This window comes from Pan troglodytes, chromosome 1, assembly GCF_028858775.2.
Source record: "Pan troglodytes isolate AG18354 chromosome 1, NHGRI_mPanTro3-v2.0_pri, whole genome shotgun sequence".
Lineage (NCBI taxonomy): Eukaryota > Metazoa > Chordata > Mammalia > Primates > Hominidae > Pan > Pan troglodytes.
In genome coordinates this window covers 75,372,991-75,397,777 of record NC_072398.2, presented here as the reverse complement: position 1 = coordinate 75,397,777, position 24,787 = coordinate 75,372,991, and the positions used below count along the sequence as shown (strand labels likewise).

At 41.1% G+C, this 24,787-nt stretch overlaps 1 protein-coding gene across 1 annotated transcript in view; it reads right to left on the bottom strand.

Annotated features, from left to right (window-relative positions):
* The window catches only part of ANKRD45 (ankyrin repeat domain 45), a 109,455-nt gene that overhangs the window by 84,010 nt on the left and 658 nt on the right, over positions 1-24,787 (bottom strand). The window contains exons 2-3 of the mRNA XM_016932809.3: positions 15,632-15,723; positions 13,930-14,139 (exon numbers count right to left, since the gene is read on the bottom strand). The gene's annotated coding sequence lies outside the window, so the exon portion shown is untranslated. The remainder of the gene's footprint in view (positions 1-13,929; positions 14,140-15,631; positions 15,724-24,787) is intronic.

The following is a 24,787-nucleotide window of genomic DNA, read 5'->3' as shown; positions in this document are numbered from 1 at the left end:
CTTACATTCTGCATATTTTCCCGGTGATCTGCATTGTTATTGTCCCACTGGGGGTCTCAGGTGGAGAATTTCTGGCCTGTGGTAGGAATGTTTTCATCAGGAGGGTGCTCACATTCCTGAACTACCATAGCAGCCCTACAAATCATACTCCTTTCTTCCTCTGAAAAGAGGATGCCCAAGATGGACATTAACTCGACCCAAGTGTATAACTGAGGTCCTAAGAATTGGTCAATTTGGTCTGCCACTCCATAAGGGTCATCTAGTGGCAGTTTAAGCTCCTTTTTAAAATTTCAGACTTACAAAGCCAATGCCTGCCCACCCCCCCACCCCCCACCTCCCTTGTGGTACCTCTTTCAAAGGGAAGAGGGTCGGGGCTGACCTCTTAGGTACAGAAGGAACTGGGAAATTCTAAATATCTTTTTTACATTGTTCTACCTCATGCTGGAGTCCTTTTAGAGAGGGGTCTTTAGGTTGGGAGGGAACAGGCTGGTGGCACAGTAATTCCCAAGAGTCAGGGTTATAAGGAGGAGGGATAATGTGAGTAGAGGGGGAATTTGGAATGGGATCTGAGGCAGCAGTGGCTGTTTGAGGGGAAAGATCGGGGACACTGAGTGGGGGAAGATAGTCTAGGGGATCCCATGTGCTGGAATCTTTAGGCATGAGAGCTGGCTCCTCTGACTTTTCATTTTGAGGTGCCAGATTGGGTTCTTCCCTATTTGTTTTTAAGGGAAAAAGGAGGGCAGGTCCTTGCCTCCAACAAAGGGCATAGCCTAGTTCTTCTTGAGATACTGGACTTTTATCATTAACATATCAGATTAGAAACTGACACATTACATACTCATTCTACCCAAACTTTGGCCAGAAGATTGAGGGATTGAGGATGGGTCCCTGAGTCCAAATAAAACAGCAATATTTTAACATTTGTTGCTTTTTCCTATGTTTAGTCCTCTCATTATCTTTCCAGTGTTTTCGCATGAGACCTAGGGGGCTATACAGGGGAATATCTTCGTTACCATATTTATCCCCCTTACTCCCTGTCTTGCTTGGGGTATTTCCCATCTTGATGGTTTTGGGGTAAGGTTCAAGGTTCAATTTCCCTTACTGGAAATTTCTCACCTTTTGGGGTAAGCCTCAATTTCCCCACTGGGATTTTTGCCTTTTGGGGTGGGGCTCAATTTCCCCACTGGAAATTTCTTGCCTTTTGGGGTGAGGCTCAATTTCCTCCATGGGAAATTTCTCACCTTTTCTACTATGGAGGTTTGTGTGAGGTTCAATCCCCCCCAGTGGGGATGTCTCACCTCTTTTTAACCTCTAAGCCACCCCGACCAAGGAGTACTTCACTGCCCCACCCCCCACGGCTTTCTTACCTTGGTCCTGACCACCAAGGAAATACTTTACTGGCTCCCACGGCTTCTCCTTCCTTGGTCCATGCCCAGAGTCGTTGCTGCAGTATGTGAGGATCCGTTAAGCTAGGTTGCTGGCCAGTTTTTTGTTTTGTTTTGGTTTTTTCTGTGTTGCTGAGAGCTCAGGTTATTCCTCGCACTGGGTGGGTCTTGATTTCTCACCCCTGAGGCCGCCACAAGGGGGCGGGGCACATCTCCTCAGGAGAGTGAACCGGAGACCGTCCCCAGAGGGAAATGTAATCACAGGCGAGCCCCCAAATTGTTACATATAAAGTTTCAGTGCTGCAAAAGAAATAGCACTCAAATATAAAATTTTCTTTTTAACTCTCAGCAAGGCCAGGTACTTCTGTAGAAAGATGTGCCCTGGTGGCTCACGCCTGTAATCCCAGCACTTTGGGAGGCCAAGATGGATGGATCACGAGGTCAGGAGATTGAGACCATCCTGGCTAACACGGTGAAACCCCGTCTCTACTAAAAATACAAAAAAATTAGCCAGGCGTGGTGGTGGGTGCCTTGTAGTCCCAGCTACTTGGGAGGCTGAGGCAGGAGAATGGCAAGAACCTGGAAGACAGAGCTTGCAGTGAGCCGAGATCACGCCACTGCACTCCAGCCTGGGCGACAGAGAGAGACTCCGTCTCAAAAAAAAAAACAAAACAAAAACGAAGTGTGCACCCTTACAGATGGAGCAATGGTGAGCGCACACTTGGACAAGGGAGGGGAAGGGGTTCTTATCCCTGACGCACATGGCCCCTGCTGCTGTGTTATTCCCCTATTGGCGAGGATTAGACTGCATGGGCTAAACTAATTCTGATTGGCTAATTTAAAGAGAATGATGGGGTGAGTGCTTTGGCAGAAGTCAGGGTCGAGCAGGTAGCAGGTAATCAGAATGAGTTAGTGTGGAGCAGCTGATTGGAATGAGTTAGGGTGGAGTAGGTAATCGAAAAAAGTTGCTTTACAAGGAAGTGAAGTTTAAAAGTAGAAAGTTTAAAAGGAAGTTTAAAAGTAGAAGGCAAAGAATTGAACATACTGACATATTAATTCTTTGAAAAGAAATTTAGAATTCATATCTAACAGTGGTCAGAGCACAGTTTGGTTTTATACATTTTAGGGAGACATGAGACATTAATCAACATATGTAAGATGAACATTGGTTCCGTCTGGAAAGGTGGGACAACTCAAAGCGGGGAGGGAGCTTCCAGGTCATAGGTAGGTAAGAGACAAATTGTTGCATTCTTTTGCATTTCTGATTAATCTCTCCAAAGGAGGCAATGAGATATGCATTTATCTCAGTGAGCAGAGGGGTGACTTTGAATAGAATGGGAGGCAGATTTGCCCTAAGCAGTTCCCAGCTTGACTTTTCCCTTTAGCTTAGTGATTTTGGGGGCCCAAGATATTTTCCTTTCACACTTTGACACAGGGAAGATGATGCTGACAATCAGAAGGCTGTGTTTCTGAGAACTGATGCTGCTTCATTTCAAAAACATAAACAGTGAGAAGCAATGCTTTTACTAAAACATGAATAAAAAATCATTACCACTATATCTGAGTGTTTAACATGTGCTTCTAGTGAAAGTTAAGAAGTGGCAAATGAGTCAGGGCCTGGAACATGAGGGTTAAACAGGGCATTACCCACCTGAGCTCTTTCTCTCAGGTTTTCTGGGGAATCAGTGATTATTTCACCAGGCAGCATCACTCTTCTCCTTGTTCATCTGTGTGAAACCACGTTCACCCTAATCCAACCCAGGCAAGACAATACAACATGATAGTGACAGCCCTGGCTTTGTGGTTCTGTTCTTATATTTTAACATTAAAAATATGAATTTCTTGGCCGGTCATGGTGGCTCACACCTGTAATCCCAGTACTTTGGGAGGCCAAGGGATGGGGGGCGGGGGGGTGGATCAACAGAGGTCAGGAGCTCGACACCAGCCTGGCCAACAATGGTGAAACTCCATCTCTACTAAAAATACAAAAATTAGCCAGGCATGGTGGCAAGTGCCTGTAATCTCAGCTACTTGGGAGGCTGAGGCAGGAGAATAGCTGGAACCTGAGAGGTTGCAGTGAGCTGAGATCATGCCATTGCACTTCAGCCCAGGTGACAACAGCAAGACTCCACCTCAAAAAAAAAAAGAATTTCTTGTTAATTTCCCCATTTGTAGCACTATTCTATTTTGTTATGTTATTCTTTGTTATTCTTTCTATCTCTCTATCCATCTATCTCCCTATTCATCCAGATGGAAAACAAGCACTGGTTATAGACATGGATAAATATGCATGCATATTCATGCTGGCAAATGCATAACCACTTGCATTTAATCCAGAACACAGCTTTAAAGCCAGATTAAATCATGGCTTCAATGCTCATTAGTTGTGAGACCATCAACCATCAACATCTCATTTTCACCTATATAATGATATACTTTCTTCTATCTAAAGGATGTGGACAACATAGAATAAAAACATATCCAAGAAAATAGAACTACCAAATGCAGTTCAAATAAAGAGAGAGTGAAGTAGGACCAATTATATGGATATAAAGAGATGTCACAGAATTCCAAAATAAGAGGTTAAGTGCACCCAGTCCTCAGAAGGACTCTGTTCTCCAGCTTTTTCTTTGCTCATTGATTTCTTCTGATTACTGGTCTGCTAGGCATAAACTTCCTTAGCCCCCACATCTATAAAACCTCACAGTCCACTGCCCATCAGTAACTTTTATTTTTAATACCAAATTACTGGAAGAGCAATCTGGCTGGTTTAACTTATCTGCTTTGAGTGAAGGCATCTATGCCATAGGTTGCTGGCTAGAAAAGGGCTGCCGCTGGGTTAGATTTCTGCCCATTGGCAAATAAATTATGGTTGGAGCGGGAAAGGAGGAGTATCCCAGGGAAATAGCACTGTCTAAGGCACTATTTCTCAGAGGTAGCTATGTATAGCAGAAAATAATTTCAAGGGCCAAGTGTAGACTAGGTGCTCAATACGTAGGATTTCAATTTTTTTTTTTCTTTTTGAGACAGAGTCTCACTCTGTCACCCAGGCTGGAGTGCAGTGGCATGATCTTGGCTCACTGCAACCTCCGCCTCCCGGGTTCAAGCAATTCTCCTGCCTCAGCCTTCCAAGTAGCTGGGACTACAGGTGCATGCCACGGACACCAAGCTAACTTTTGTAGTTTTAGTAGAGACAGGGTTTCACCATATTGGTCAGCTGGTCTCAAATTCCTGACCTCAGATGATCCACCCGCCTCAGCCTCCCAAAGTGCTGGGATTACAAGCGTGAATCACTGTGCCTGGCCAGAATTTCAATTTTTATAAACCAGATGGAAGGTAGTGTTTTCTTGACTTTTAACCATGAAACTTAAGAAGTTTATTATTATTATTATTATTATTATTATTATTATTATTTCAATAGCTTTAGAGGTATGTGTGGTTTTTGGTTACATGGATGAATTGTATAGTGGTGAATCTGGAATTTTAGGATACTTGTCACTTGAATAGTGTACATTGTACCCAATACACAGTTTTGCATCCCTCGCCTCCTACCCACTCTTCCCCCTTCAGGGTCTCCAATGTCCATTATACCATTTTGTATGCCTTTGTGTACCCACAGCTTAGCTCCCACTTACAAGTGCGAACCTGCAGTATTTGGTTTTCCATAACCATGGAATTTAAGGAGGGAGTTCTAGATGTCCAATGAATTGTCTACTTCTCTTGTATTATTTTTATTAGGAAATTTTTCAATTACATAGAAAACAACAGATTCTAATATAACTGAACATCTGAATTTAAAAGACATTTATTAGTTGTAATATTTTTCAAATCATTTTAATAATATGAATGAAATATTACTGGTAAAATTAAGAAATTTTATTGTCATTTTCAGTTCTCTGGCCCTTCCTACCTATGTTAACAAAATCACTATCATCCTTATATCATGTGTATATTCTTCAATCATGCTATTATAATTTTATCACGTTAATGTGTATTCCTAAGCAATGTATGGTATTTTAAATGCATTCTTTTTTAGGTATATTTTAATTTTTATTTTAGATTCAGGAGTACATGTGCAGGTTTGTTAGGTGGGTATATAACATGATGCTGAGGCTTGATGTATGAGTGATCCTGTCACCCAGGTAGTGAACATAGTACCCAATAGGTAGTTTTTCAGCCCTTGCTCCCATCCCTCCTTCCCTCCTCTAGTATTCCCCAGTGTTTATTGTTGCCATCTTTATGTCCATGTGTATTCAATGTTCAGCTCCCCCTTATAAGTGAGAACATGCAGTATTTGGTTTTCTGTTCCTGTGTTAATTCACTTAGGATATTGGCTTGGACCGCATCCATGTTGCTGCAAAGGACATGATATCACTCTTTCTTATGGTGCCATAGTATTCCATGGTGTATATGTACTATATTTTCTTCATCCAATCCATCAATGATGGGCACCTATGTTGATTCCATGTCTCTGCTATTGTGACTAGTGCTGCGATAAGCATATGAGTGTGTGTGTCTTTTTGGCAGAATGTTTTATGATCCTTTGGGTATATACCCAGTAGTAGGATTGCTGGGTTGAATGGCAGTTCTGTTTTAGGTCCTTTGAGAAGTCTCCAACTTCTTTCCACACTGGCTGAACTAGTTGACATTCCCACCAACAGCGTATAAGCCCCAGTCTTCCATAGCACTCCCAGGCCTATTAGGACAAGGAAATCCCCACCCAGTAAATTTTAGCCAGACCGGTTATCTGCTCTTAAACCCTGTCTCCTGATAAGATGTTATCCATGACAATGCATGCCCAAAACTTCATTACCAATTTTAATTTCACCCCAGTACTCTGCCCCCATTTGCCTTGTGATATTTTATTGCCTTGTGAAGCATGTGATCTCTGTGACCCACACCCTATTCGTACACTCCCTCCCCTTTGAAAATCAGTAATAAAAACTTGCTGGTTTTATGGCTTAGGGGGCATGAAGGAAACTGCCAACATGTGATGTCTCCCCCGGACACCCAGCTTTAAAATTTCTCTCTTTTGTACTCTTTCCCTGTATTTCTCAGACTGGCTGATACTTAGGGAAATGGAAAAGAACCTACGTGAAATATTGGGGGTGGTTCCCCCGATAGGTCCCACATGTCAATTTTTGTTCTTGTTACAATTGCTTTTGAGGACTTAGTCATAAATTATTTGCCAAGGCCAGTGTCCAGAATGACATTTCCTTTCTTCTAGGATTTTTATAGTTTTAGGTCTCACATTTAAGCCTTTAATCCATCTTGAGTAAATTTTTGTCTATGGTGAAACATAGGATTCCAGATTCAATCATCTGCTTAGGGCTAGCCAGTTATCCCAGTACCATTTACTGAATAGGGAGCCCTTTTCTCATTGTTTGTTTTTGCTGATTTTGTCAAAGATCAGGTGGTTGTAGGTGTGTGGCTTTATTTCTGGGTTCTCTATTCTGTTCCATTGGTCTATGGGTCTGTTTTTGACCAATACCATGCTGTTTTGGTTACTGTAGCCTTGTAGTATAGTTTGAAGTTGAGTAATGTGATGCATCCAGCTTTGTTCTTTTTGCTTAGGATTGCTTTTGCTATTAGGGCTCTTTTTTGGTTTCATATGAATTTAAGAATAGTTTTTTCTATTCACATAGAGGATGACTTTGATGAGTTGACAGAACTAGGCTTCAGAAGGTCGGTAATAATAAACTTCTCTAAGCTAAAGGAGCATGTTCAAACCCACAACAAGGAAGCTAAAAACCTTGAAAAAAGATTAGATGAATGGCTAACTAGAATAAACAGTGTAGAGAAGATCTTAAATGACCTGATAGAGCTGAAAACCATGGCAGGAGAACTATGTGATGCATGCACAAGCTTCAGTAGCCGATTCGATCAAGTGGAAGAAAGGGTTTCAGTGATTGAAGATCAAATTAATGAAATGAAGCGAGAAGAGAAGTTTAGAGAAAAAAGAGTAAAAACAATGAACAAAGCCTCCAAGAAATATGGGACTATGTGAAAAGACCAAATCTACATTTGATTGGTGTACCTGAAAGTGACAGGAGAATGGAACCAAGCTAGAAAACATTCTTCAGGATATTATCCAGGAGAACTTCACCAACCTAGCAAGGCAGGCCAACATTCAAATTCAGGAAATACAGAGAACACCACAAAGGTACTCCTCGAGAAGGGCAACCCCAAGACACATAATTGTCAGATTCGCCAAGGTTGAAATGAAGGGAAAAATGTTAAGGGCAGCCAGAGAGAAAGGTTGGGTTACCCACAAAGGGAAGCCCATCAGGCTAACAGCAGATCTCTCAGCAGAAACTCTATAAGCCAGAAGAGAGTGGGGGCCAATATTCAACATTCTTAAAGAAAAGAATGTTCAACCCAGAATTTCACATCCAGCCAAACTAAGCTTCATAAGTGAAGGAGAAATAAAATCCTTTACAGACAAGCAAATGCTGAGAGATTTTGTCACCACCAGGCCTGCCTTACAAGAGCTCCTGAAGGAAGCACTAAACATGGAAAGGAACAACCGGTATCAGATACTGCAAAAATATGCAAAATGGTAAAGACCATCGATGCTAGGAAGAAACTGCATCAACTAACGGGCAAAATAACCAGCTAATGTCATAATGACAGGATCAAATTCACACATAACAATATTAACCTTAAATGTAAATGGGCTAAATGCCCCAATTAAAAGACACAGACTAGCAAATTGGATAAAGAGTCAAGACCCATCAGTGTGCTGTACTCAGGAGACCCATCTCAAGTACAGACACACATATAGGCTCAAAATAAAGGGATGGAGGAAAATTTACCAAGCAAATGGAAAGAAAAAAAAAAAAAAGCAGGAGTTGCAATCCTAGTCTCCGATAAAATAGACTTAAAACCAACAAAGATCAAAAGAGACAAGGCCATTACATAATGGTAAAGGGATCAATTCAACAAGAAGAGCTAACTATTCTATATATATATATCTGCACCCAATACAGGAGCACCCAGATTCATAAAGCAAGTCTTTAGAGACCTACAAAGAGACTTAGATTCCCACACAATAATAATGGGAGACATTAACACCCCACTGTCAATATTAGACAGATCAACATGACAGAAGGTTAGACACAAGGATATCCAGGACTTGAACTCAGCTCTGCACCAATCAGACCTAATAGACATCTACAGAACTCTCCACCCCAAATCAACAGAATATACATTCTTCTCAGCACCACATTGTACTTATTCCAAAACTGACCACATAGTTGGAAGTAAAGCACTCCTCAGCAAATGTAAAAGAACACAAATCACAACAAACTGTCTCTCAGACCACAGCACAATTAAATTAGAATGCAGGATTAAGAGTCACTCAAAACCACACAACTACATGGAAACTGAACAACCTGCTCCTGAATGACTACTGGGTAAATAACGAAATGAAGGCAGAAAAAAAGATGTTCTTTGAAACCAATGAGAACAAAGACACAATGTACCAGAATCTCCAGGACACATTTAAAGCAGTGTGTAGAGGGAAATTTATAGCAATAAATGCCCACAAGAGAAAGCAGGAATGATCTAAAATCAACACCCTAACATCAAAATTAAAAGAACTAGAGAAGCAAGAGCAAACAGATTCCAAAGCTAGCAGAAGGCAAGAAATAACTAAGGTCAGAGCAGAACTGAAGAAGATAGAGACACAAAAAACCCTTCAAAAAAATCAATGAATCCAGGAGCTGTTTTTTTTTTAAAGATCAACAAAATTGATAGAGTGATAGCAAGACTAATAAAGAAGAAAACAAAGAACAATCAAATAGATGCAATAAAAAATGATAAAAAGGATATCACCACCGATCCCACAGAAATACAAACTACCATCAGAGAATACTATAAACACCTCTACACAAATAAACTAGAAAATCTAGAAGAAATGGATAAATTCCTGGACACATACACCCTCCCTACACTAAACCAGGAGAAAGTTGAATCACTGAATAGAACAATAACAGGATCTGAAATTGTGGCAATAATTAATAGCCTACCAACCAAAAAAAGTCCAGGACCACATGGATTCACAGCCGAATTCTACCAGAGGTACAAAGAGGAACTGGTACAATTCCTTCTGAAACTATTCCAATCAATAGAAAAAGAGAGAATCCTCCCTAACTCATTTTATGAGGCCAGCATCATCTTGATACCAAAGTCTGGCAGAGACACAACAAAAAAAGAGAATTTTAGACCAATATCCCTGATGAACATCAAAGCAAAAATCCTCAATAAAATACTGGCAAACTGAATCCAGCAGCACATCAAAAAGCTTATCCACCAAGGTCAAGTTGGCTTCAACCCTGGGATGCAAGGCTGGTTCCATATACACAAATCAATAAATGTAATCCATCACATAAACAGAACCAAAGACAAAAACCACATGATTATCGCAATAGATGCAGAAAAGGCCTGACAAAATTCAACAACCCTTCATGCTAAAAACTCTCAATAAACTAGGTATTGATGGGATGTATCTCAAAATAATAAGAGCTATTTATGACAAACGCACAGCCAATATCATACTGAATGGGCAAAAACTGGAAGCATTCCCTTTGAAAACTGGCATAAGACAGGGACGCCCTCTCTCACCCCTCCTATTCCACATAGTGTTGGAAGTTCTGACCAGGGCAATCAGGCAAGAGAAAGAAATAAAGGGTATTCAATTAGGAAAAGAGGAAGTCAAATTGTCCCTGTTTGCAGATGACATGATTGTATATTTAGAAAACCCCATCATCTCAGCCCAAAATCTCCTTAAGCTGATAAGCAACTTCAGCAAAATCTCAGGATACAAAATCAATGTGTAAAAATCACAAGCATTCCTATACACCAATAACAGAGAAACAGAGAGCCAAATCACGTGTGACTTCCCATTCACAATTGCTACAAAGAGAATAAAATGCCTAGGAATCTAACTTACAAGGAATGTGAAGGACCTCTTCAAGGAGAACTACAAACCACTGCTCAACAAAATAAAAGAGGACACAAACAAATGGAAGAACATTCTATGTTCATGGATAGGAAGAATCAATATTGTGAAAATGGCCATACTGCCCAAGGTAATTTATAGACTCAATGCCATCCCCATCAAGTTACCAATGACTTTCTTCACAGAATTGGAAAAAACTACTTTAAAGTTCATATGGAATCAAAAAAGAGCTTGCATTGCCAAGACAGTCCTAAGCCAAAAGAACAAAGCTGGAGGCATCACGCTACCTGACTTCAAACTATTCTACAAGGCTACAGTAACCAAAACAGCATGGGACTGGTACCAAAACAGAGATATACACCAATGGAACAGAACAGAGGCATCAGAAATAATGCCACGTATCTACAACCATCTGATCTTTGACAAACCTGACAAAAACAAGAAATGGGGAAAGGATTCCCTATTTAATAAATGGTGCTGGGAAAACTGGCTAGCCATATGTAGAAACCTGAAACTGGATCCCTTCCTTACACCTTATACAAAAATTAATTCAAGATGGATTTAAGACTTAAATGTTAGACCTAAAACCACAAAAACCCAAGAAGAAAACCTAGGCAATACCATTCAGGACATAGGCATGGGTAAGGACTTCATGACTAAAACACCAAAAGCAATGGCAACAAAAGCCAAAATAGACAAATAGGATCTAATTAAACTAAAGAGCTTCTGCACAATAAAAGAAACTACCATCAGAGTGAACAGGCAACCTACAGGATGGGAGAAAATTTTTGCAATCTACCCATCTGACAAAGGGCTAATATCCAGAATCTACAAAGAACTTAAACAAATTTACAAGAAAAAAACAACCCCATCAAAAAGTGGGCAAAGGATATGAGCAGACACTTTTCAAAAGAAGACATTTCTGCAGCCAACAGACACATGAAAAAATGCTCATCATCACTGGCCATCAGAGAAATGCAAATCAAACCCACAATGAGATACCATCTCACACCAGTTAGAATGGCAATCATTAAAAAGTCAGGAAACAACAGATGCTGGAGAGGATGTGGAGAAATTGGAACACTTTTACACTGTTGGTGGGACTGTAAACTAGTTCAACCATTGTGGAAGACAGTGTGGCAATTCCTCAAGGATCTAGAACTAGAAATACCATTTGACCCAGGGATCCCATTACTGGGTATACACCCAAAGGACTATAAATCATGTTACTATAAAGACACATGTACACGTATGTTTACTGCGGCACTATTCACAATAGTAAAGACTTGGAACCATCCCAAATGTCCATCAATGATAGACTGGATTAAGAAAATGTGGCACATATATACCATGGAATACTATGCAGCCATAAAAAAGGATGAGTTCATATCCTTTACAGGGACACGGATGAAGCTGGAAACCATCATTCTCAGCAAACTATCACAAGGACAGAAAACCAAACACGACATGTTCTCACTCATAGTTAGGAATTGAACAATAAGAACACCTGGACACAGGGCAGGGTACACCACACACCGGGGCCTGTCGTGAGGTCGGGAGATGGGGGAGGGATAGCATTAGGAGAAATACCTAATGTAAATGACAAGTTAATGGGTGCAGCAAACCAACATGGCACATGCCTATGTAACAAACCTGCACATTGTGCACATGTACCCTAGAACTTAGAGTATAATAAATAAATAAATAAAAATTTAAAAATTAGAATTAAATTAAAATTTTTAATTTTTGTTAGTGACTTAAAAATCATCATTTTATGATTCGAAGCTCACAATAATAAATAATATAAGATAGAGTGAAAATTAAAAATCAAAGATAACTAGAAATTCAACAGGCAAAGGAGTGGTAATGGCATTCAAAAGAAACATAAAAGGGCATGAAGGCACAAAATAAGTTACAAAGTATACTGGTGAACACGTAAGTGTTTGAAATAGCAGAAAAGTGTATGGTTGGGGCAGAGGCAAGAGATGTGGTTACCTGGATTGGAAAAGATCAGACAGCAACATGATCTTGGAGGGGGATGAGACAGCAGGCACAGAGAGAAGCCAAGAGTGGCTCTCTGGCTTCTATCTTGGGTGACTAGGTAGCCGATGATTTTCTAATTAGAAGATTTTGAAGATCAGGGTTAAAATCAGGATGATGAATGCAGGCTTAGACAACTAGAGGTAGAAGTATCAATGTACCTCCAGCCAACATATATTTGAATTCAAAGTTCAGCAGATAAGACTGAGATATAAAAATAGATTTCAGAGTATCATCATATAGGGGGTAGCTAAAACCTTCAAAGAGGATGGGCTCCAAAGCCACCCAAGGTGAGTGTTTATAAGAAGAAGAAAAGAGGGCTAAAGGCAGAGCCTTGGGGAACAACTACATTTAGGGAGAAGGCAAAGGAAGATAGGGAAAAATCATTAGAGAATAAACAGCTTTAGGTGAATGTGGCAACATAAAAGCCAAGGAAGAAGGAGGAAGGAGGAAGGTAGGGGGTAAGTGCCATGATGTCAGGGGCTCTGCACTGATCTTTATTGCTGGCAGTCTGCTGGCTTGCTGGCAGTCTGCTGGCTGTCATTCTGTGTCCTTTTTTTTTTTTTTTTTTTTTGAGATAGGGTCTCACTTTCTTGCCGAGGCTGAAATGCAGTGGTGCAATCACAGCTCACTATAACCTTGAACTTCTGGGCTCATGTGATCTTCCCACTTCAGCCTCCTGAAGTCGTTAGGACGATAGACATGCACCACCACCATGCCTGGCTAATTTTTTTATTTCTTTTACAGACAGGATCTTGCTATGCTGCCCAGGCTTGTCTGGAATTCCTGGCCTCAAGTGATCCTCCCAACCTGGACTCCCAAAGCACTGGGATTACAAGCATGAACCATCATGCCCCTCTGTGTCCATTCTTCTTATTTTATTTTTTTGAGATGAAGTCTCATTCTGTTGTCCAGGCTAGAGTACAGTAGCATGATCTTGGCTACCTGCAACCTCCACCTCCTGGGTTCAAGCGATTCTCATGCCTCAGCCTCCCAAGTAGCTGGGGTTACAGGCGCATACCACTCCACTATACCCAGCTAATTTTTTTTTTTTTTTTGAGACGGAGTCTTGCTCTGTCGCCCAGGCTGGAGTGCAGTGGCACGATCTCGGGTCACTGCAAGCTCCACCTCCCGGGTTCACACCATTCTCCTGCCTCAGCCTCCCGAGTAGCTGGGACTACAGGCGCCTGCCACCACACCTGGCTAATTTTTTTTGTATTTTTAGAAGAGACAGGGTTTCACCGTGTTGGCCAGGCTGGTCTCGAACTCCTGACCTCAGGTGATCCACCCACCTCAGCCTCCCAAAGTGCTGGGCTTACAGGTGTGAATCACCGCGCCCGATATCTGTGTCCATTCTTATACATCCATTCACATGCCTCTACCTCAGGTCTCCTTTTCCCCTGTCCCCAAATATTTCACCTTCCAGCCAAGCCATTCATTGCAGTTTGTGTGTCTATGTAAATTCTAACCTTGAACCATTTTTCTTTCCACACAAAGGTAGGTTTCCCAATGTTCTTGCCCATTTGGAGAATTTCCTCTCACCTCTGCAGTGCAGCTACTGTCCATTTTATGGCTTGCACCAGTGTCCTGATCCAACCCAGTCATGAACCAAGCTCAAGCTTTTTCCCACTCTTTCAGTTGGTCATAAGGCAAGCCCACGCAACCACAGGTGTGAGAGAAGGGAAAGTACTTATGTAACAGTGATGGTCTGATGATGCTGACACTTTGATCTCAGACTTCTAGCCTCCAGAACTGCAAGAAAATAGATTTCAGTTGTTAAAGCCACTTAGCACAGCTGCCCTACAAACTAATGCAGTCCTTTTCCTCCATTATGGGTCAAGCATGTCCCTAGCAGGGTTATGTTGTAACTTAATCTGGTTATTGCCTTAGTGGCAAGGCAGGAAAGTGGGGCTGATCTTGAAAGGGCTCATGTCCCGCGGTGGGGAGGCCTTTTCAACATCTTCAAGCAAGGAAGGAGCACTAGCCCTAGGGAGGAGAGGGCCACTTCTCTAGGCTCAGAGGGTTCAGGGAAATTTGGGAATTAAAGATTTGGGGGTGCATGAACATAGATGTCCCCATCCCATGTGTCAAGATCCCACTCTTTCCCAACTAGCACCCTGTTCTAGGCAGAGCCAACTTGCCAGTAGTAAGAATTTAATCTTCCTTGAGGTCCTGCAACTCTTACAATTAAGTCCTGGACCTAGCCCTCAGCTTTTCCTGCTTTCCAGTTGCAGATGAGAGCCTCTTTATTTCTTAATGAGGAGGCCCTTTGGCTTTCATGCTTAGTTTTTAATCATCAAATTAATCACTTTCAACCTTTCATTACATTTCTTCAAAATATCAAATAAGCTTAACATCAGCCCACTCATATTTCCCCCATATATCTCAAACATCTGATCCACTGAACCTACTAGGGTGTTTCCATCCACCAGAAGATACAGTTCAGCAGCAGTGAAGTTTGAACAATTGCACTTCAGTTGTGCCAAGGACTGTCTGTGCTTCTTTCTACCACAAGTGTTGATATTCTCATTGCTAGCCTGGAAGCAGGTGGTCCAATACCAAAATCCCATTATAGTGACTGCTTTCTTGAACCACTCCTGACACTAACTGTTGCAGTTGGACTCCTCTGGAAGCATATTCTGAGATGGAGTTTAGTATGTAATTTATTAGAGAGTGCTTTTGGGACCAATACTTGTGAAAAGAAAGGGACAGAAGCAGGGCAGAGGGAGAAGTTGGGCTGTACTGTAGTTTCAACAAAGGCCTCTGCAGCCCCTCTGGGAAGCTCTGACGCTGGGATGATCCTTCAGAGTTATCCCAAGTAGGGGCAACAGAGCTGTGCCTTTACATCCCAGCATTGACCAGTGATTGAATGCAGGCTGTCCCAGAGAGGGAGTGAGACCTTGGTCAGGCCACTCTTTTTCAGTCAAAGTGCCTCCCAAAAAGGACTGACAGCAGAGCTCTCTCTGTCAACAGCACTTCTAGCATCCGGTGGATTGTGTCCCTCATTCCTGAAGGATGTCTGGGTGGTACATTACAGCATTAACTATGTGCCACCAACTTGACATAGTTAGGTCCATTTATTCTTCAATATTTAGGGATGGCTTTTTTCTCTTTTGATTAAATTTTCTTTAAAAATTTTAAAGATATTAAAATAAATGTCTTTTAGTAAAATAAAAATAAATATTAAGTAAATAATAAAATTTTATTTAAATAAAAATAGAGGGCCGGGCATGGTGGCTCATACCTGCAATCCCAGCACTTTGGGAGCCTAGGCAGGTGGATTGCTTGAGCTCAGGAGATCGAGACCAGCCTGGGTACCACGGTGAAACTCTGTCTCTATAGAAAAAAAAAAAAAATTAGCCAGATGTGGTGGCATGTGCCTGTAGTCCCAACTATTTGTGGGGCTGAGGCAGGAGAACTCCTTGAGCCCAGGAGGCTGAGGCAGCAGTGCGCTGTGTTTGCACCACTGCACTGTAGCCTGGGTGATAAAGTGAGACTCTGTGTTAAAAAAAATTAAATAAATAAAAATAGATTTTGCTTAAGTGAATTTTTTAATTATTAAGAACATTTAATAAATAAAAATATAAAGCCTAATACTTTCAAAATCTGGCTGCCATCCCTAACCTTTCTACCCTGGTGTCTCCTTTCCCCTGTAGGTAACCATTTTTATTAATTCTCCATTTATCTTTCAATTTATATATATATGTAAAATTTTAAACTATAAATACATATACACTTATATACACTCACACTATATTTCTACCCATTTCTTAATCAAAGTTAGCATGCTATAAACACTGTTCACTTGGTTTTCATTACTTAACAACATGCCTGAAGAGTATGCCATTAAGAGATCTTCCGGCCGGGCGCAGCGGCTCACGCCTGTAATCCCAGCACTTTGGGAGGCCGAGGCGGGTGGATCACAAGGTCAGGAGTTCAAGACCAGCCTGACCAATATGGTGAAACCCTATCTCTACTAAAAATACAAAAATTAGCTGGCATGGTGGCATGCACCTGTAATCCCAGCTACTCAGGAGGCTGAGGTAGGAGAATTGCTTGAACCTGGGTGGTGGAGGTTGCAATGAGCTGAGATTGTGCTACTGCACTCCAGCCTGGACAACAGAGAAAGATTCCGTCTCAAAAAACAAACAAACAAAAAAAAAGATCCTCCTTGTTTTGTTTTGCTTTTAATTTTTTTTTGAGACCAAGTCTCACTCTGTCACCCAGGCTGGAGAGCAGTGGCGCGATCTCAGCTCACTGCAACCTCCGCCTCCCAGGTTCAAGCAATTCTCCTGCCTCAGCCTCCCAAGTAGCTGGGATTACAGGTGCCCACGACCATGCATGGCTAATTTTTGTATTTTTAGTAGAGACGGGGTTTCACCATATTGGCCAGGCTGGTCTCGAACTCCTGACCTCAGGTGATCTGCCCACCTCGGCCTCCCAAAGTGCTGGGATTATAGGCATGAGCCACCCCACCCAGCCCTTTGTCATTTCTTTTTATAACTGCATAGTCCTCATTATGTAGATATCCCATAGTTTATTTAATCAGCCCCCTAATAAGAGTCTTTTAGATTCTTTCTAATTTTTGTTATTACAAAGTATCCTGCAGTGAATAACCTTGTGCATAACTTATTTTATTTTTGCAAGTGTTTCCTCAGGATAATGGAAAAAGGTCAATGCAAATGTCATTTTGCTAGATCTTGCCAAATCCCCCTCCATAGAAGTTTTATCATTTTGCACACACTGGTCACAAATGAGTGCATTCTTCCCCACAGTTGTGTCAGAAAAACAGGTTGTGCCATTTCAGATTTTTGCCTACTTTATAGGTGGTAAATGGGTCTCAAAATAGACACAATTTGCATTTATCTTATTATGAGCAAGATTGCTCATGATATATTCATAATATATTTAAATGATTAAGGGCATTTTCTTTTTCTGTAAACTGGCTGTTTATATATTTTGCCCATTTATGTTATTTGTTTTTTTCTCTATTTTTAGGAGTCATTTATATATTACATTATGAACGCTTTATGATATATTAATATATTGCAAATGTGTTTTTCCTAATTGTCATTTTTTTTTTACTTCATTTATCTTTGTCCCATGGAAATTTTTTTATGCAGTCAAATTGATCAATCTTTTTGCTTCTAGATTTTGAGTCATATTCAGGGAAGTGTTTCTCCTTTTTTTTTAGACAAAGCCTTGCTCTATCACCCAGGCTGAAGTGCAGTGGTGCGATCTCAGCTCACCATAACATCCACCTCCCAGGTTCAAGTGATTCTCCTGCCTCAGCCTTCCAAGTAGCTGGGATTACAGGTGCCCGCCACCATGCCTAGCTAATTTTTGCATTTTTAGTAGAGACAGGGTTTCACCATGCTGGCCAGTCTGGTCTTGAACTGCTGACCTCAAGTGATCAGCCCACCTTGGCCTTCCAAAGTGCTGGGATTACAGGCATGAGCCACCACGCCCAGCCTCTCCACTCTTAATAAGGAAATTCACCCATATTTTCTTATATTATTTTTACGCTTTCATTATTACCTTAAGCTTTCAAATACATTTGATTGATGTGGGGTATAAAGAACCAGCCTTCTAACTCCAACTCGTGACAAATATAATGGACCATCCCAGGCTCAGATCTTCCCATAGGGTCTTCAGAGGACTTTGTTGAGACTGCAGTGAAGTCTAACTCATTATATAAGGAAATAAATCCAATTTCTTATGTTTCTATAGTTGTATCAGCATCATTTATTAAACAGTGCCTATTGCCCCACTGATTTGAGATCACATACTAAATTTCCTTATGTTCTAAGGTCTATTTCTGGATTTCTTACCCTGCTGCATTTATCTGTTTATATGCCCAAACCACAGTTTTAATTATAGAGGTTTTAGAACATGTTTAATAATATCTCTTAGGGTTAACCCTTCTCTCGGCTATTTCTATTTTTAGAGTAAGAGTATTTCTGGTTATTCTCATTTGTCTTTTCTTCCATATTAACTTTATAATCAACTTATCTACTTCTGTAAAAACTCTGATGTTGATTTTATTTGGTGCTATGGTTTGACTTATGGATGGTGTCCTCTCCAAATTTCATGTTGAAATGTAATCCTAAATGTGACATTATTAAGACATATGGCTTTTGGGAGGTGATTAAGCCATTAGGGCTCCACACTCACGAATGGGATTAGCTCCCTTATGGCTCAGGTTTGAAGGAACGTTCTCTTGCCTTTCTGCCATGTGTGGAAACAGCATTCATCCCCTCCAGAGGAGGTAGCAGCAGGACAACATCTTGGAAGCAGACAGCAGCCCTTGTCAGACACTGACAATGCTGGTGCCTTGATCTGGGGCCTCCCAGCCTCCAGAACTATGGGAAAATAAATTCTGTTCTTTGTAAATTACCCAGTCTAAGGTATTTTGCTACAGAAGCACAAACAAACAAAGACACTGGATTGCATTAAATTTATAAATTACTTTATGGGGCACTGTTATCTTTATGAAATTGAGTCAACTTATCCAATAATGTGGAATGACTTTCTATCTGCTCAAATCTACTTTTGCTTATTTCAGGAATGTTTTATAGTTTTCCCCATATAGGTTTCACATAACTAATAACTCTAGACTGAGAAATTGTAAAGGATTTAGATTCCATCTTATAGATGAGAAAACTGAGAACAAGAATGACCAAGTGATGGCTTCAGATTACAGGATTAGCACTGGGACCCCGGTCTTCTAGCTCCCATCATAGTGCTCTCTGCTGTACCACCCTGTAAGCACCCTAGAATTCCATAGCAGCATCAAGAAAACTAGGAAAATGCTTTGTCGTTGTCTTACTTGTGCATATTCTTCCTGCTCTGTTCCTGAACTTTCCAAAATACTTTCTAATTTCATCAGCTTTGTGTCATGCCACTCTCCCAAGTGCACCCTGGCCAACCTGTCCTTGCCTCTCTGGCTTTAGTGTCTTTCCCTGGAACATTCCTCCTTCCCTTTCAACTCATGAGGTTTTAGTCAAGTTGTCAGCAAAGTCTGCAGTTTCATCTAGAGGCTCAACTGGGAAAAGATTCACTTCCAAGCTCACTCATGTTGCTAATGGCAGGATTCAGCTTTTCATGGGCTATCGGACTGAGACCTTCAGTTCCTCTCTGATGGCCAGAAGCCTCTCTCAGTTCCTTGCCATATAAGGCTTCTCACAGGGCAGCTCACAATATGGTAGCTTACTTCCCTCAGAAAAAGCTAGGGAGAGATGACATCTGAGACAGAAGCCACAGTCCTTTAATAACCTAATATTAGAAGTACAATTCCATGACTTTTGATATATTCCATTTGTTAGTCACTAGGTTCAGCCCACACTCAAAGGAGGGGATTACATGAGGGCATGAACACCAAGAGGCATAGAAGACTTAGGGCCATCTTAAAGGCTGCACACCACACTTTCTGTTACCCTCTAGACCATATCTGGGCACCCTACTAGATGTTTTCTTTTTTTTTTTCTTTTAGACAGGGCCTTACTCTGTTGCCCAGGCTGAAGTGTAATGGCACAATCACAGCTCACTGCAGCTTCAACCTCCTGAGCTCAAGTGATCCTCCCACCTCAGCCTCCTGAGTAGCTGGGACTAGAGGCGTGTGACACCATGCCCAGCTAATTTTTAATTTGTTTGTAGAGACAAAGCCTGCCTATGTTGCCCAAGCTGGTTTCAAACTTCTGGGCTCAAGCAATACTTCTGCCTGGGTCTCCCAAAGAGCTGGGATTATAGGCATAAGCCACCCTACTAGGTGTTTTCCTAGCACCCAGTAGATCACTTTCAATTACCGCAATCGTAATTAAACAACTAATTATGTAATTCATCGTTCAATTTTATACTGTCTGTCTCCTCAAGAATAAAAATTCGCTGGGTGTGGTGGCTTATGTCTCTAATCCCAGCACTTTGGGAGGCCAAGGTGAGAGGATCACTTGAGCCCAAGAGTTCAAGACCAGCCTGGGCTACATAGTGAGAACTCGTCTCTACAAAACAAACAAACAAACAAAATAGCTGGGCATTGTGGAACACTCCTGTGGTCCCAGCTACTGAAGAGGCTGAGGTTGTTACCGGTGGTGAATCCATATGGGTCTGCAGCAGCCTCAATTCTTGCCTCCTCAGAAGAAAGAATTTGACTGAGGGGCATGAAGCAGAAGAGATGGAGGCAAGTTTTAGAGCAGGAGTCAAAGGAAGGAAAGTACACGTGGAACAGGTCCAAGCAGGCAACTTGAAAAGAAGTGTGAAGTTTGACCTTCTGACTTAGCATTTTATATGCTGGCATACTTCTGGGGTCTTGCATCCCTTCTGCCCTGATTCTTCCCTTGGGGTGGGTTGTCCGCATGTGCAATGGCCTGCTAGTGCCTGGGAGGGGAGCATGCAGAGTGTGTTTACTGGAGTTGTACACATGCTCACTTGAGGCGTTCTTCCCATTCTGGTGGAATGCCCCTGGAAGGTCATATACCAGCTAAACTCTGCCATTTTGCCCTTTAATGCACATGCTGGAGCCCACTCACCCAATTCCTGAGATCTTATTGAGACGCTGCCACCAGTTTCAGGTGTTTTTATCTACTGGGAAACTGCCTTTCCCTGGTGCTGTTTGCAACCAATTATTATATTAGAGAGGCAGCGTGACAACTGCCTGACCATCACCCGATGGTCGCCTGACATTCCTGGTGAGGTGCGGGAGAAGCCCTCTCCTGCCTTGCGCGTGCCTGGCTAGCCACCTACTGTAACAAGGGGAGAGGATCACTTGAGCCCAGGAAGCAGAGGCAACAGTGAGCTGTGATTGCAGTACTGCACTCCAGCCTGGGTAACAAATTGAGACCCTGCTTAAAAAGAAAAAAAAAAAAAGAAGAATGAAAATTCCACAAACAATGGGCCCTGTGGGTCTCACCTACAACTAAACCTTAGGTCCAACCACTGTATTTTATACATTGGAAACAAGATATAATTTTTGATTGAAAAACTATAAGGTAAGCTCAGCAACCCCTGAAAAGAATTATTTGGCTGTTGTCACTACCTCATACCTGTGAACCCCGAAAATCTGAGACAGGTCTCAGTTAATTTAGAAAGTTTATTTTGCCAAGGTTGAGGATGCACCTGTGACACAGCCTCAGGAGATCCTGATGACATGTGCCCAAGGTGATCAGACCACAGTTTGGTTTTACACATTTTAGGGAGACATGAAACATCAATCAACATATGTAAGATGAACTTTGGTTCCGTTTGGAAAGGTGGGACAACTCAAAGCAGGGAGAAGGCTTCCAGGTCATAGGTAGATAAGAGACAAATTGTTGCATTCTTTTAAGTTTCTGTTAGTCTTTCCAAAGGAGGCAATCAGATATGCATTTATCTCAGTGAGCAGAGGGGTGACTTTGAATAGAATGGGAGGCAAGTTTGCCCTAAGCAGTTCCCAGCTTGACTTTTCCCTTTAGCTTAGTGATTTTTGGGGGCCCAAGATATTTTCCTTTCACACACCCAATCTAAGTAAAATCTATTTCATGTGTATTTTCCACTAGAAATTCAGGCTCCCGAAGGGCATAGTCTTACTCAGGTGGCAGAAAAACTGCAATTACTGCAAATGCCAGGTTTACCATAAACACATCTCTAAATGGAGTTCTCTAGGTCTTGACATAAATAAAAAGGGTTGATTCACACTGAACTTCTCCACTTCAAAAAGAAACAGAGTAGCAGAAGCACAAACCAGATTGCAGTGGGTTGGGGAGTGAATCACAGATATACAAAAATAGGAGGGACTGCTCTTATCCTGGACAGGAGTTTTAAAATCAGTCTTTGGTTAGCAGCATTTTTAGTAACATTTTTATACCATATAGTAACATTTTCATACCTATACTATGAATTATAAAAATAGTTTAATTCATATTATGGAAAAAATAGGAGTCACTTTGAAGGTATCTTTTACAATAAGCAATTCACAGAAGGGAAATCTGAATGCCACTTTCACATATGAAAAATGTTTGAACAGTAATGAGAGAAATCAACATTTAAACCACAGTGAATTACCATTTTATACCCATCCAATTGGCAAAAACAAATTTAAAGTTGGAAAACACCAACTGTGATGATAATATAGACCAACAAAAACCCTCAAACACTTGTAATGGAGAGACAACACAGCACTGTAGCTGAAAGCACAGACTCTAGAGCCATTGTGTATGGTTTCAAGTTCTTGCTCTACTTCATAACTAGCTGTGTGACTTTGGGCAACTTACATAACATCTTGGTGCCATCTGTGAAACTGGAATGATGATAATAGATCCTACCTCGAGAGGACTAGTGTGAGTATTGATGAGTTACTATAACATGCTACATAAGTATTTGCTAGTATTATTATTACTGAAATAGAATAATGACTTTAGAGAGCAATTTGACTAGTGCTAATACAGTTGAAGCTGTGCATAGCATACAACCCAGCAATTTTGCTTCTGCGTGCACACCCCAAAGAAACACCTACAGGTGTACACAAGGAGGTATATGCAAGAATTTACATTGTAGCACTGTTTGTAATGGAGAAAACTGGAAATAGTCAAAATATCCATCTGCAGAAAAAATGTTTTAAAAAATCTATGGTATATTCATATAATAGAATACTATAAAGCAGTGAAAATAAATAAATTAGTGCAGTAGTTCTCCAATTTTACCATGCACTATAATCACCTGGAGAACTTGTTAGAACACAGATTACTGGGGCCCACCTTCAGTTTTTGTTTCAATAGGTCTGTAATGGGGCTCAAGGGTTAGCATTTTCCAAGTGATGTTGATGCTGCTGGTCCAGGACCACACTTTGAGAATCACTGAATTGGACATTCATTGATCAACATGGACAAATCTTACAAACAGAATGTTGAGTGGAAAATGGAAGTTGCAAAAGAATACATATGCTTTGATACCATTTATGAAAAGTTTTAAAATATGGAAAAGAAATCATTTTACTGCATATGTATATATATCACATATACACATGCAGTAAAAATTTTCAATAAGATCACAAAGCTAGTCAGTTACAGGTCTAGGATTTGTACCTATGTGTATCCGTGAAATCGCCTTTGCAAACTGAAACCCCCTTTGCAAAAATTCTATCAGTGAGAAAATTATAGCAGTGGAGGAGATCTGATCTAGCCAAACCCCATCTTGCCTTTAGCTTTCAGTCTGTCCTTAATTATTCCTGGGCTTAAGCCAAGATAACTTTGGGAGACATTTAGTTTAATAGTTTAAATAATTACAGTCCTTCCCCAAAACTCAATTGCCTTTGTAAAGCTAATGAGAGACCACCAGACAACGGGGATAGATGAGCCTGAATTCTGTTAAGTGTAGACATAAGTGATTGCCAGCCATTATTCCAGAGGTCACAAGATATGCAACTTCCCCAATTACTCCTGCAGATAACATCACTATTGTAGAATCTAGGATTGGCCTTTTTGGGTATATTTTTAAGTTTTTTGCATGTTTGACTACTGATGGCTCCACCTGGACCCACCAACTGTTCCTGTGGCTCCACCCAGAAACGACTCAGTAGGCAGGAGGACCATCTCCCATACCCCTATGACTGCACCAGTCAGCAGCAAGCACCCATTGCCTAGCCACCCCTACCCCTTTCCCCAGACTACCTTTGAAAAGAAACCTAGCCCCCAAATGCTCCAGGAGGCCGATTTGAGTAATAATATAACTGATTTGAGTAATAATAAAACTTCTTCCATTTTTCCACTCGATGTTGTGTAAAACTCTTTCTCCATTGCAATCCCTATACCTTGATAAATCATCTGTATCTGGGCAGCAGGCAAGAAGAATCCACTGGGCCACTACATCTGGATCTAAAGGCCATGCATTTTCCACTACAAGCTAATTAACAAGAGGTATCCTTTCCCCTCAGAAACAACTGGACACACCTGTGTAGATTTTACATAAAGAACAGCTAAAGAAAATCTGGTTAATACTTAGCCTAGTATACTTACCAGGAAATCAGCAACAGTCTTTCTCTGATATTCCTGAAATTGTAATCCCCACCTTACACTTGTATCACTTGTTTTCTAAATATTAATATACGGTAAAAATCAGGTGGCTGTGTGCTATGGGAAAATCTGGAGGAAAAGATAACTTTAAAAATATACTTTGTTGGCTCTGCTTGCTACTGAAAAAAAAATTTTTTTAAGAAAATATACTCTTCCCTCCTTAACATTAAAGTGAATCCACAGAAGATGTGTTTGGTGAAGTGTCTGGTGGTGAATACTAAGTAGAAAGGGCAGACTAACACAGCCTTAGAGCCTGGATAAAATCCTGGTGTCCTGAAAGTTTGACCGTGGGAAATCTGGAGGATAAGGTCTATCTCTGGTCTGTCTATCTAACTTCTGCACCTTGCACATAGTAGAGG